Below are 13,711 nucleotides of genomic sequence, written 5' to 3'. Positions count from 1 at the left end.
TGAATGTCAGTTTCCAGTGACTGCAGTTAACACGGAAAAGCACAGCAGATCGCTCATGCTCTTTCAGCAATGCTGGGTGGCTCTGTGCCGGACTCCATGGGTGCTAACCTCTGCTGTGACCTCTGCCCAGGCCACCGTGGTCAGATGGGAGAACCTCCTGCTGCCATCCTGATGAAACAACGCCTCCTGCCTTTCCTGGATGGACTGGTGGAGTCCTCAGGAAAGCTTTGGTGAACCATGAGATCACACATTGTTTGTGTTTCTGTGACATCCTGGATGAATGAACCTGAGCTTATGGCCTGCAGTGAGTGAATGGCTGCCTGGATGCCTTATAAATATGGTATGCAGACCTTCAACCCCATGAACTAAAGACCTGCACCCACTGAAAAATTTGGCATTCTCCACATGGATGCATAAGTCATGAACTGAACAGTGCATAGTCGTGCAAGTCCAGCCATCCCGCCCCATCTCCACCCTCGCCACTGAACTTACTTCAGAATGGAAGATTCCACCCATGGAATCACAGTAACTTCATTGTAATGTTAATGTAAGCTTATTTATGACTAATAATAGTAAACTTTAAACTTTTAGTTATATAGATAAAGCAACAAATTTACTAAAGGTATAAATCCAGTTCTGAATTTGCAAAGTGCAAACTGCAAAGCATCAAATGTTTATCAAATATATATTAAAATGGTATTAAACCATTTAATGGTATTAGGCTGCAATGCAGTGGGATAAGTTGCAAAGTGATGTTGCCTTTGGAAGCAGCTGAGCCTTGGCCTGAATTTTCAGTAAGAAGTCTCACAACACCAGGGTAAAGTCCAACAGGTTTATTTGGTAGCAAAATCCACTAGCTTTCGGAGCACTGAATTTTCAGGACAGCAGGGCCAGCGAAAGAATAGCTCCAATGCCATACTACATTCTATAAAATGTTGACTAGCATAGAGCAGGACTTCTGCGCCCCACTCAGGAGTAAGACCTGCCTTGGAGAGCTGTCAGTCAATCAGATTGGCCGGCAGCTCTCCAATCCCTCCAGGCACAGCACTGCAGTGGCCGGAAGAGGCACTACAACATCACTTTGTAACTTATCCCATTGCACTGCAGCCTAATTGAGGGCTATTGTAAAAATACCATGATTCAGTACAAATGATCCTTCATTAACAGGTTTATTTACTCCATGCGTGCATTATTACTTCTTAGCATAAGTACAGATCTAAAATAAATTTAAAACTTATTTATCAGTCACAAATAGGCTTACATTAACACTGCAATGAAGTTGTAAAATCCCGTAGCCTGTGAACTGAAGAACAGGGGTCCCAGGGAGGGGAAGGGAGGGAATGCAGGGGTGTCACAAAGTGATATATCAGGGCCTCAGGAGAGATAGGCTACTGGGAGAAAGGGAGGTTCAGTGGTCACCAACCCTAAAGGGGAGGTTGCCCTCAGTCAGAAGGGGACTTCTGATGGAGGCATCCCCCCACCCCTTACTGCCGAAGATCCATCTTTGTACAGCTATGCTTTCCTCCCTCCAAGCTATCTCCACCCACTAGCCTAAGACTTGAGGCTGGGTGGAAAAAGGGCTTTGTGGCATTAATTGGTCACGTAAGAGCCTGAATTGGGGCAATGGAAGGTTTCATCTCCAAGGCCCTGCTGCCCCAGTGTAAAATTGCTACCAGATCTTGGCGGGTGGTAACTTGGAGGAAATCTTGCTTTGCAATGTTATGCTCCTCCATTCCTGCTCCTGCCCCCACTGGATTGGAGAGCGTAAAACTTTTTAAATTAAATTCTATGTGCCAAGCACCTGATTTCTTAAACCTACAACAAGGCTTGTAACCTAGTTTTCTCTGATAATGAATTGAGATTTAGTGGGGTATACAGCAAAAGACTACAAACTGGCATCACAGATCCCTTGTGTGAAATCTTTAGTTGCTGCTGTATGCCTGAGGGATCCACTTGTGTCAAACATAGCAAATGCAAGCAAGCAATCTATTTTTTTTCCCACCTATCTTCTGTTCTTTATCTTATCCTCATCCTTTGGTTTAATGTCCAGGCAGAGTGGTTTCCTTGATGTTGAATTACTCACTTTGAGCATTTAACTGTAAGGACAATCAGATTGTAAATGTTTGTGAACCAGTCATCTACAGTGACACCTGTGCAAGATAGTCTTAAACAGAGGGTGCTTTTGGAATTAGTGTGCTATTGTTTCTCACCAAACGTATTCCAAGGTGCAGCTAAGAAAAGCAGTCTCCCATCTTCAGTTTGCTACATTCATGAAAATTGTAAAAGCATTGCACTTTCTGTATGAGAAATTTGCAAGTGCACAGGTTGGAATTTTGTCGGGCTGATAGGAGTCTTACCCAATACTCACTGAACTGGCGAGGGCCGTCCAATATTGTAGGAGGAAGCATGAGAGAATCAAGTCTCTTAATTGGCTGTTGCTATGCCATCCCTGTGATTGAAGTGTGTGGCAGCAGGAGTCCCGCCCGCTGAGAGCTGCCAGTCAATCACAGGGCAGGAGCTCCCCATACTGCCAGTGGAAGTGGGGACAACTGGCAGCATTGCACTCAACCAAGGCCCGGGACAATGGAGGGACCCCAGGCCACAGATGAATGAATGTGGGATGGGTGTCACAGGAGATGGAGGGAGAAGGTTGAGTGTCAGAGATAAGGGCATAAGTGCCTGATAGTGAGGGACAATCCGCCTTCCCCATACCAGTAGGAGGCTGCCGGCAAACCAAATAGACTTTGCTGGGTGGCCTTCTGAAGGCGCAGAAGATATATCATCAGCACATTGAGCTCAGGGATAATTGGCTCATTAATGAGCCTAATTGATATCTCGGTGTCAGCAGCTGGGAATTTCTTGGCAGTCCCTTCTGCCCTCCAAATTAATTGGTGGAGATTTTGCTGCCATCAGCAGACTGACGTAGATCCTCTCCCACTATTACATGGGCAGCCATTGTTGCCTCCATGATGGACTGTATTCAGTTCAGCCTATTGAAGCAGGAACAGTTCATTCAGCTCCCTTAGACTGACATCCTCTTTCAATAAAATCATGGATAATCTGTATCTGAATTCCAATTACTTGCCATTGCTCAATGTCTCTTGATATCCACAAATATTTATCAATCTCAGTTTTGAAAATCCTAAATGCATTCACAACATTTTGGGAGACAGGAGGTGGAATTTTACCAGCACGTCCGCCCAAGATTCGTACGATCGTGCCCGAGGCCAACGAAGAACGCCATTCTCCGAACATTGCTCGCCCCTGGAATCAGGGTGAATGTGTTGGTAAAATTCCGGCCAAAGTTTTAGATTTCAACTGTTCTTTGTTTAACTGATTTTACTGCTCAATGGCCTGGCTCTAATTTTAACATTACGCACACTTTTTCTGGATTCCCATACCAGAGGAAATGGGTTATTTGTATCTAACATATCAAATTCCTTTATCATTTTATAACGATCTTCTTTATAATCGCCCTTCAATCTTCTAAATTGAAGGGAATATAATCCAGATTTTTACAACCTGCCCTCAGAATTTAATCATTTAAACCTTATAATCGTTCTAGTGAACCAATAGTCTTGCTTTCAGGGACCTGGGTTTGATTCCCAGCTTGTCTGTGCAGAGCCTGCATGTTCTCCCTGGGTCTGTGTGGGTTTCTTCCAGGTACTCAGGTTTCCTCCCACAGTCTGAAAGATATGCTGGTTAGGTGCATTGGCCATGCAAAATCTTCCCTCAGTGTACCTGATCAGACGCTAGAGTCTGGTGACTAGGGGAGTTTCACAGTAACTTCATTGCCGTGTTAATGTAAGCCTGACAAAAGATAAATAAACAAACTTAAAGCTTGAAACAAACATGGAAATGCTGTAGAAGTGCCTGGATTTACTGGTACATGTAAAACCTATCACAACCTCCCACAAGTCTCTATGTGAACGAATATCATCAAACACAGGGCTACAATTTGAAATTGGAGGTTTGCATTGAACTACTATCATAAAAAAGACTGATGCCCGTCACCTGATGAAGGGGCAAACCCTGAAAGCTTGTGGGTTTACTATCAAATAAACTGGTTGGACTTTAACCTGTTGTTGTGAGACTTCTTATCAAGAGAGGAATCCCAGCTGGAATTCCCTGACCTCACCCACAGCTGCGATTCTCCAGTCCCGCTGCAGGGAATGGAATTTTAGCTCAGCTCAGCACCAAATTCTTCATTCTTGCTGGGAGTGATGGTGAGGTGAATACAATCGGAGAATCCCAGTCCTTTTTTTTAGCAAATTGGAATCCTCAATTGTCCAAGCATAGCAGAAGAGGTGGCATTCAATATACTAGCCATGGAATTGGTAGATCTTATGTTTCGGAATTGCTAGATCTGAAATTGAAAATAATGCCTCCTGGTGCCTGAAATGACTATAGAGTAGTCTTTCTATTAAAAGCTCTGGCAATCACATAGGCTGGTGTTGCAAAGGAAGAATTGCTGCCTGGAGCCGTCCTGCTGCATTACAAGAAAGAAATCATAATGATTTGTACTTTAAATTTCTAATGAAAGGCTTGATTCCTATTATATTGTACAATTGAATAGGTGTCCATATAATATATTAGCTATTAGCACCTCTGATTACCCACACAGTACACTTCTGCGTCAACATTTTACATATTGGCATAACATTAGCTATCTAAACTTTGGGACATGGTGAGGGAGGGAGAGAAAGAAAACGCCTGTTTAGGAAACGAGTTGTAAGAATTCATATGTTAATGACCTCTTCAGCATCTGTGAAGACATGTTAAATTATTCTGGCACAATGCTACAGACTTGCTGACATCACTGTTAATTGTGAAGTAAGATGATTACAGAGGGTCATGGATAGACATTCATTCAGTCTTTGTGTGTGTGAGGAAAGGCTGTCAGTAACAGAAGGAAGTTTACTTTAGTTTCTGGAGTCTTTGTCTCTCCATAGTATCTCATAAACACTCCCAGAGTCATCAGCAACCAGTGTCCAGAAGCAGATAAGGATAAGGGCAACATTTTTCAAGGAATGAGGTAAGACACACCAGGCCTATAGCCTGAGTAGCTATTCTGAGAAGTCCTTTTAAACCAGTTAAAGAATTTGGCTTTTACTGTGGTATGTGCATTGCTGTTTTTGCAGCATTTGTGGTCACTGACTCAGTGCTATGTCACAAGATTGTGCTTAGGATTTAAACATGATTACAGGGTTAAAGGCATTACAGAGTTAGCAGGGATTAATGGCATTAATGGCTGGTAAATTGATATTGTTTTATATTTGCGTGCAATATATGAATCTCCAGCATATTTAAAACACGGAGCAGAATTTTTTTCACAAAAAGAAGTTTCAACATAAAACAGAGCATCGGGAAGAGTGAGTAAGTCTTATCTTGTAGATCAAATTGAAATATAATTGACTGCAAGTAAAGGAATGGAATTTCACTTGAAAGGCTTTGTGTGCAGGAGAGTTTTTAGTTGCTAAAAGAGGGGTACAAATTTTCTGAAGCCGTAGGACAAGAAAAGTTTCTGCTCAAATGTTCTGCGATATGTTTTATAATTGTCCCCGGTGTTTGATGTGGGTTGGAAGGATCTCTCTCCATGTTGTTATGGCTCAGAGGGAGTGGTGTAAGGTTCAGTGCATGTGCTGGAGCCCAAAGGAAGTTGATAATGCTGGTTACCATCTGGGTTAGCTAAGCTTTTTTTTTCCTGAAGCCTTCACATAAGGAACTGGTAAGCTGGTGACAGCATGAATATGGATGTTTCAGCGGTTGTTGTGTAAGCTTGCAAGTTTATCACAGAGTTACCAAGCAAGCAGAGAGTGGATCATATTCTGCGCAGGGGAGTCAGCTGCTCAGTCTTTCAGTGTGAAGGCTGCTTGCTGCTCGCTCAGCAAATCACAGGACTTAACAGGAAGAAAGTGGGGACTATTCGGCGGTCTTTCAGCTGTAAATAGTTAGTCACAGAAGGAATGCTTCACTGGCTCTGAAGGTAAGATTTCAAAGATGTCCTTTGGCTTTTAATAGCAGATATGTAACATAACCACAATATCCTTTATATGGTTCCATGTTGAATGGATGTAAGAATTTATATGAACTTAATAGATTGTCAAAAGTTGCTAAATTCTGAAATAATGCTTTGTTTCTGTGATTTGGAAATCGACGTCTCTGAAAACTCATGTCAGTCTGTGGAAGAATTGCAACTGCCTCTCTTCAGAGCCCCCTTAATTGTGCACAAAGCCGATTCTCTGCTTAATTGCATGTTGATAATGACAGGGAGATTGGCAGATAGTGTGAGTGCAAAGGGAAGGAGGGGGGTGGTTGTGCATCCAGCCGGTACTTGCCTTCAGTTCCCTGGGTATTCTGCGCACTTTCATAGCTCAAGGGACGGTCTGCTGCTTTACAGAGACACTTTTTTTTGGTTTTGAACTGAACTATTCTACCTCTGGTGAGTTGATGCAGGTTTGCTTTGTGTCAGCAAGCATAGACACCCAGCTGACTTGCCAGGTCTGTTGCAAAGACTAGACTGTTCTCTTGAGTAAGTATTGGCAAAGATTTGGCCTTGAAAGTAAAAGCTTAAAGAAGGAGTTCAGTTGGCAATGTGAGGCACTCAAATGCTCTTCTAGGGTTTCTACTCATGGTCAGTGGAAAAGAACGCACAATTCATTGCATTTGTGAGCTGTCAGTTAGAAATTTGTGGCTGGTTATCTAACAGGCAAAAGCTCAGAAGCCTTTTGCACTGAATGGAGGAGTTATAAAATAAGCAATTTAACAAGAGCAAAGGTGCAATATTGTGCATGGTAAAAAGTAAAACCTGCCTCTTTGGAAAAAGTATAATGCAGATGTCCAAAAGCCAGGTAAACATAGTTGATGGATGTAAATGCACTGAATATATTTGAGTAATTTTGTGTGGACTTGTACTGAAAGAACAGACAATGATGCAGGTTTATTTTCAGTTTCTAGTAATTTCCCCTTTCAAATTCCAAATTTATTTTTACCAATAAGATTGAAGCGCAGCAAGCTAGATGTTTCCATACACACACTGATTATCTATATGTTGCGTGTGCTTAGAAGAGCAGGTCTTCAGCCCAAATATAGAGCTTAATATTTATCTTTTCTTTTGCGAGTCTTTTACTTCCTCGGTCCAATTTTCAAACTTCAGTCCTAAAGATACCAATCCTTGCAGTTTCACGGATGCTCACCCAATTTGTAAACCTTGATGGTAACTATTTGACTGTCAGAGACATCACAGCTGAGCCAGGATGAGTATTCATCTGATATCCAATCATAAGTACCAGCAACCAAGATTGCTGATCAAGGGCAAAGAACTTCTTGCTCATCCTAGTTTAAAGGAACTGCAGTGAAATTGAAGGGTTTCCAAAGTAAGAGTTGGCTCAGTCTTCAGTCTATCATCATGTTAACATGCCTGAATTTGCACTGGTGTCAAATGAATCCTGAGATGTGTAATTTTTTCACCAGTGTGGCTTTCAAAGACAATTATCAAAAGAAAAGCATTACCCTCCATACCATGCATTTTTAATTTTGCTTTCTGATGATTAAAGAGTAAATTTTACAAGTAAATGGCACGGCAAGTGTTGGGGTACATTAGGCTGTTTGTGAAGGAACGTACATGATAATCTAAATTGCCTTATATTTATGGTATACTCATCTTAATTAATCTGTCACTAGGTCTATTAAAAGCCAGTCACTTGACAAGTTTCATTTAAATGTGACTTCAGTGAACCAAAACAAGTGTCTAGCTATCCAATTTCATTTTAGAAATTCGAACTGACCCTTGCAAATTAACAATTGACATTTTCTCCCTATTGTCAGGTCACTGTGCAACAAAGTATATTAAATACTTAATACACAATATAGTTTATAGAGTAAGTTTTTTTTGGTCTTCAAAATAGACCTTAACACTTACTATTATGAGGCGATCGTTGCCATGGGTTTCCTCACATTTATGCTAAAGCCTGAGTTTGTTAAATATCACACCATCCTGCTGGCTTCTCAAATACCTATCAAGTGTCTCTACTGAAACCTGTTTGAAGCCAAGTTCGTAAAGTGCAACAAAGGAACATGTTGTTCGGGAGCCAACAGGTGAGAGAGTGTAACCTGAGCGCATGTGTGTATTGGAACAAAGTTTACTGCTGACACTGCCTTACAGTCTAAAAAAAAGACCCTGAATAGCGCAAAACTGTACTATCCATTTGAAATTTTAGTTCTATGAACTCTTTCAAATAAAATTATCTGAATACAATAGATGTTTATGTGTTGGCTGGCTCACAACGATAAGAAAACACTTTCATATTTTCTGTTACCATTACAAAGCCAACAAAAATATTACAACTGGAAAGTCCTATTGGCTGAAAAAAGATGGAATATCAACAATTTTATTTTTCTGAATCAGTGGTAATTTTTGACACAATGTTTTTATTAAAATTTTTCACAGGGTTTTGTTCAAAGTTTAAAGTTCATTTATTAGTGTCACAAGTAGTTTTACTTTAACACTGCAATGAAGTTACTGTGAAAATCCCCTAGTCGCCACACTCTGGTGCCTGTTCAGGTACACTGAGAATTTAGCATGGCTGATGCACCTAACCAGCACGTTGCTTGGACTGTGGGAGGAAATCTGAGCATCAGGAGGAAATCCACGTCAACACGAAGAAAATGTGCAAACTTCGCACAGTGACCAAGTCGGGAATATAACCCGGGTCCCTGGCGTTCTGAGGCAATAGTGCTAATCATTGTGCACTGGATGTGGGCATCATCAGCTAGGCTAGCATTTACTACACATCCCTAAATGTCTTTGAGAGTGCACTTGTGAGCCACCATCTTGAACCACCATGGTCCATGTGAGATAGCTACAGTTACAGTGCTGTTAAGAAGGAATCTTGATGCAGCAACAGTGAAGAGACGGCAAGATAGTTTCAAGTCAGGATTGCATGTGGCATGGAGTGGAACTTGCCCCCTTGTATCTCCTGCTCTTGTTCTTCTAGGTTGTAGAGCTCCTGGGTTTGGAAGAAGCCTTAGTAAGTTTCTGCAATGCATTTTAGGGATGGTATGCCCTGTTATCAATCGTGCACTGGTGATAGAGGAAGTGAAAGTTGAAGGTGCACACAATACTGCAGCTGTGGCATAACCTATATTTTATACAGTCATTTTTATTATGTTGAAGAGTTAAAATACAAGAAATTGATAGTTTTTGTGCAATAGATACAAACATACAAAAACAAATAATTAAAAAGCTTCTCTACTTTTATGTATACATTTATTGGAATGAAAAAGTTCCCTTATTCAACAAATACTTAAGTCTTTTTTGTCATTTGTAATGGTTCTTTTGCTCATAAATATGTTACTATTTGGAGTGTTGCTGAAGAGTTGGATTCAGATATCAAACACACAGACTCACACCCAAAAGAAACGTTCATACATGCATTCTCTCTCATGTACATGTGGCCACTCTGTCTCTCACACACAGATTGACACACACACACACACACACACACACACACTTTTATCGCTCTCTCTCCCACACCCACATTTCCACCTCTTTTGTTGCCTGCTCACTGGCCTTGGACTCATCACCTCGGTCTCTTGGACTCCAGTCCCCCGTTTCCCAGACTTCTAGGGGTGAATTTTACTATCCCATCCACCGTGGGATTGAAGTCGGTGAGGGGCAGACCATGAAAAGATCCGTTAACTTCGGGCGGGATTTTCCAGTTTTGGGGCAAATCCTGCCCCAAGCCTCTTGAACTCCCAGCCTCAGTTTTTCAAATTTCATCCCCTCGCCTCTCAGACTCCCAGCCATTCGGTCTCCTAGCCTCAGACTCCCACCCCTCAACCTTGGTCTCTCGGGAGAATCGAACTGGTTAATTCCGGCCTTGTTTTCAAAAGCTGTTTTTTTTTCAAAACATGTGCAGTAACTGGTCTGTATTAAGAATTAATGGAACCCCCGTCCTCGAATTCCTGGCACCTGGCTTCTATGACTCCCAACATCGGACCTCAGGCCCTGTTCCCCCAGCCTCAAGGTCTTAGGCCCAGCCTCGCCACTGTTACATGGTTGTGGATTTCCTCGTCCCCTGTCACATTGTCTTTGCTCTCACTGCTTAACTGCTACTTCCAGCTCGTCCAGTCACAGACCAGCTTCTCAATGCATTGGTATGTTGACTAGTATGTCAACAAAGTGAAAAATTGCCTTTGACCAGATAAGCTGGTTGGACAGCTTTTCTCAAATTGAAATCTGCTGGATCGACTGCGGAACCCCTGATTGAATCACATGGAACCCCAGGGTTTCATGGAACACAATTTAGGAAATGCTGCTCTTGAGAATACAGGTCCAGTTTCCTCAATCTATCATCATGAGACTATCCTACCATCCCAATGATTAACCTGCTGAATCCCTGTTGCACTTCCTCTAGATGTGGAGATGCCGGCATTGGACTGGGGTAAACACAGTAAGAAGTCTCACAACACCAGGTTAAAGTCCAACCAATTTATAGCTTCCTCTAGGGCAAGTACTTCCTTCTTTAGAAAAGGAAACCAAAACTGTAAACAACTCAGCAGGTGTGGTCTCAACAAGGCTCTGTGCAATTACAGCATGGCATCTTTATTCCTGTATTCACGTTCCCTTGCAATGAAGACCAACAGACAATTTGCCTTCTGAATTGTTTGCTGCACCTGCATGCTAGCTTTTTGTGACTCATGAAGAAAGATATTCAAGTCCACTCAGGTCCCTTTCGACATCAACACTTCCCAACATCTCACCACCTGCCTTTCTGCTTTTTCTATCAAAATACATAGCTTCACACTTATTCGCATTATATTCCATCTGCCATGATCTTGCCCATTCACTAAGCTTGTTCAAATCCTCTTGAAGCCTCTTTGCATCCTCCTCACATCTTACTTTGCCACCAAGTATTGTGTCATCAGCAAGCTGGAAATATGATGTTTATTCCCCAAATCCAAATCATCAGTAAAGATTGTAGTCCCAGTAATGATCCTTACAGTATCCAACTAGTAACAGCCTGTCATCCTGAGAATGACCCATTTATTCCTACCCTGGTTTCTGTCTGTTAACCAATTCTCAATCCATACCAGCATATTACCGCCAAACTCGTCCTCTAAATTTAGTTGTCTGTGTGGGACCTTAGCAAAAGCTTTTTGAAAATCCAAATACATCTATGCGCTTGTTCTCCTTTATCTATACTACAACTAATTTCCTCAAAAAGCTCCCACCAGATTTGTTAAACATGATTTCACAAATTCATATTGCCTCTGCCCAATCATATCATTATTTTCTAAGTGTCCAGTTATCACATCCTTTGTAACAGACTCGTAATGTTCTCCCTATCACTGACATCTGACTTTAGTTCATTGTTATCCTTCTACCTCCCTTCTTAAATAGTGGGGTTACATTTTCTACTTTCCAGTCCTTTTTCTATTTCATAATGGATGTGGGCTTTGCTGGCTCGGGCAGTATCCCTAACTGTCCTTGAGAATGTGGTAGTGAGCTGCCTTTTTGAATTGCAATGTGGAGATGCCAGCATTGGACTGGGGTAAACACAGTAAGAAGTCACACAATGCCAGGTTAAAATCCAACAGGTTTATTTGTAGTAAACGCCACTAGCTTTTGGAACTGGCTGTTCCTTCATCAGGTGCACCATAGTGCTGTCAGGGAGGCAGTTCCAGGCAGCGAAAGAATAGCAAGTCAGGATTGCGTGTGATTTGGAGGGAAACTTGGTGGCAGTCTTCCCATGTATCTGTTGCCTTTGTCCTTCTAAATAGCTGTAGTCAAGGATTTGGAAGGTGCTGTCAAAGGAGCCTTGGTGAGTTCCTGTGCTGCATATTGTAGATGGTACACACTGCTGCTACTGTGCCTTGGTAGTGGCAGGAGTGAATTTTTGTGGAAGGTATGTCAGTCAACTAGCCTGCTTTGCCCTGGATGGGGTCCAGATTCTTGAGTGTTGTTAATGCTGCACTCTTCCAGGCAAGTGGAGAGTATTCCATCATACCCCTGACTTATGCCCTTCAGACTGTGGACAAGCTTTGGAGTCAGAAGGGAGTTCCTGTCTGCAGGATTCCTGGCCTCTGACTTGTTCTTGTAGCCACAATTTTTATATGGCTGATCCAGTTGGGTTTCTGGTCAATGGAACCCCTAGTTGTCAAAAGTAGGAGGTTCAATGATGGTAATATCATAGAATGTCAAGGGGCAAGGGTTAGAGATGGTCATTTCTTGGAGATGGTCATTTCTTGGCATCTGTGCCGCACAAATATTACTTGCCACGTCACCAAGTCTGACCTTACCAAGTATCCAGATCTTGTTGCACAAGGACATGGACTATTTCAGCATCTGACAAGTCACGCATGGTGCTGAACATTCCACAACCATCAGTGAACATTCCTTGCTTTTGAACCAAGGATGGAAGGTTATTGATGAAGCAACTGAAGATGACTGGGACGAGGATACTCCCTTGAGGAATTCCTGCAGTGACATCATGGAGCTGAGATGACTGATCTCCAATAACCACAACTGTCTTAATTTGTGCTAAGTATGACTCCAACCAGCAAAGAGTTTTCTCCCTGATTCCCATTGACTCTAGATTTGCTCGGGCTCCTTGATGCTACATTCAGTCAAATATAACTTTGATGTCAGCAGCAATCACTGTCACCTCTGGAGTTCAGCTCTTTTCGTCCATGTGTGGATCAGTGCTGTAATGATTAGGAGCCGAACAAACTTGTCAAAACTCAAACTGAATGTCCATGAGCAGGTTACTGCTGAGTAAGTGCTGCTTGATTGCATTGTTGATTACTTCTTCCATCATTTTACTGATGATCGACAGTAGAATGATGGGGAGGTAATTGGCCAGGTTGGATTTGTCCTACTTTTTGTGTACAGGACATACCTGGATAATTTTTCATATTGCCAGGTAGGTACCAGTGATATATCTGTACTGACTTGCTAGGGGGTCAGCAAGTTCTGGATCACAAGACTTTGGTACTATTGCTAGAACGTCAGGACCCATAAGCTTTGCCGTATCCAGTGCCTTCTGCCATTTCTTGATGATATGTGGAGTGAATTAACTTGCCTGAAGACTGGCATCTGCGATGCTGGGGACCTCTGGAGGAGAGGAAGATGAATCATCCACTTGGCACTTCTGGCACTTTGATTGTTGCAAATGTTTCATCCTTATTTTTGGCACTGATGTGCCAGGCTCGTCTATCATTGAAGATGGGGATATTTGTGGAATTTCCTCATCCATTGAGAAGTTTAATTGTCCGCCACCATTCAGGGCTGGGTGTGCAGGACTGCAGAGCTTGCATCTGATCCATCAGTTGTGGGAGTGCTTAGCTCCGTCTATCACTTGCTATTTTTGCTGTCTGGCATGCACTTAGTCCTGTTTTGTTGCTTCACCAGGTTGGCATCTCTTGTTGGCTCACTCGCCACCTGCCACAGACCCAGAACAGCAGCAATATCCATTAGGACTTGGCTAGTTTGGTGTGTGACGGTGCTACCAAACATTAAAGTTCCTCAACCAGAGTACATTCTGCATCCTTGCCACCCTCAGTGCCTCCTCCAAAGTGGTGTTCAAAATGGAGGAGTACTGGTTCAATAGCTGGGGGAGGAGGGTATGTAGTAATCAGCAGGGGAATTCCTTGCCCACATTTGACTTGAAGCCATGAGACTTCATGGAATCTGGGATCAATTATTGAG

At 42.4% G+C, this 13,711-nt stretch overlaps 1 protein-coding gene across 6 annotated transcripts in view; it reads left to right on the top strand.

Moving 5' to 3' along the window:
- Nucleotides 1–13,711, top strand: part of prickle1b (prickle homolog 1b) — a 176,101-nt gene that overhangs the window by 114,375 nt on the left and 48,015 nt on the right. Inside the window, exon 1 of one of the 6 annotated variants that reach the window (XM_080190748.1) lies at nucleotides 5,260–5,372. The exons of 3 other annotated variants lie outside the window; for them this stretch is intronic. The gene's annotated coding sequence lies outside the window, so the exon portion shown is untranslated. Of the gene's footprint in view, nucleotides 1–5,259; nucleotides 5,377–5,673; nucleotides 5,987–13,711 lie in introns of those variants that run through there. 2 more of the 6 variants (XM_080190751.1, XM_080190747.1) reach the window with 2 other exon arrangements.

This window comes from Carcharhinus amblyrhynchos, chromosome 6, assembly GCF_965287045.1.
Source record: "Carcharhinus amblyrhynchos chromosome 6, sCarAmb.v2.hapA, whole genome shotgun sequence".
Taxonomy (NCBI): Eukaryota; Metazoa; Chordata; class Chondrichthyes; order Carcharhiniformes; family Carcharhinidae; genus Carcharhinus; species Carcharhinus amblyrhynchos.
This window is presented reverse-complemented; position numbering and strand designations above follow the sequence as displayed.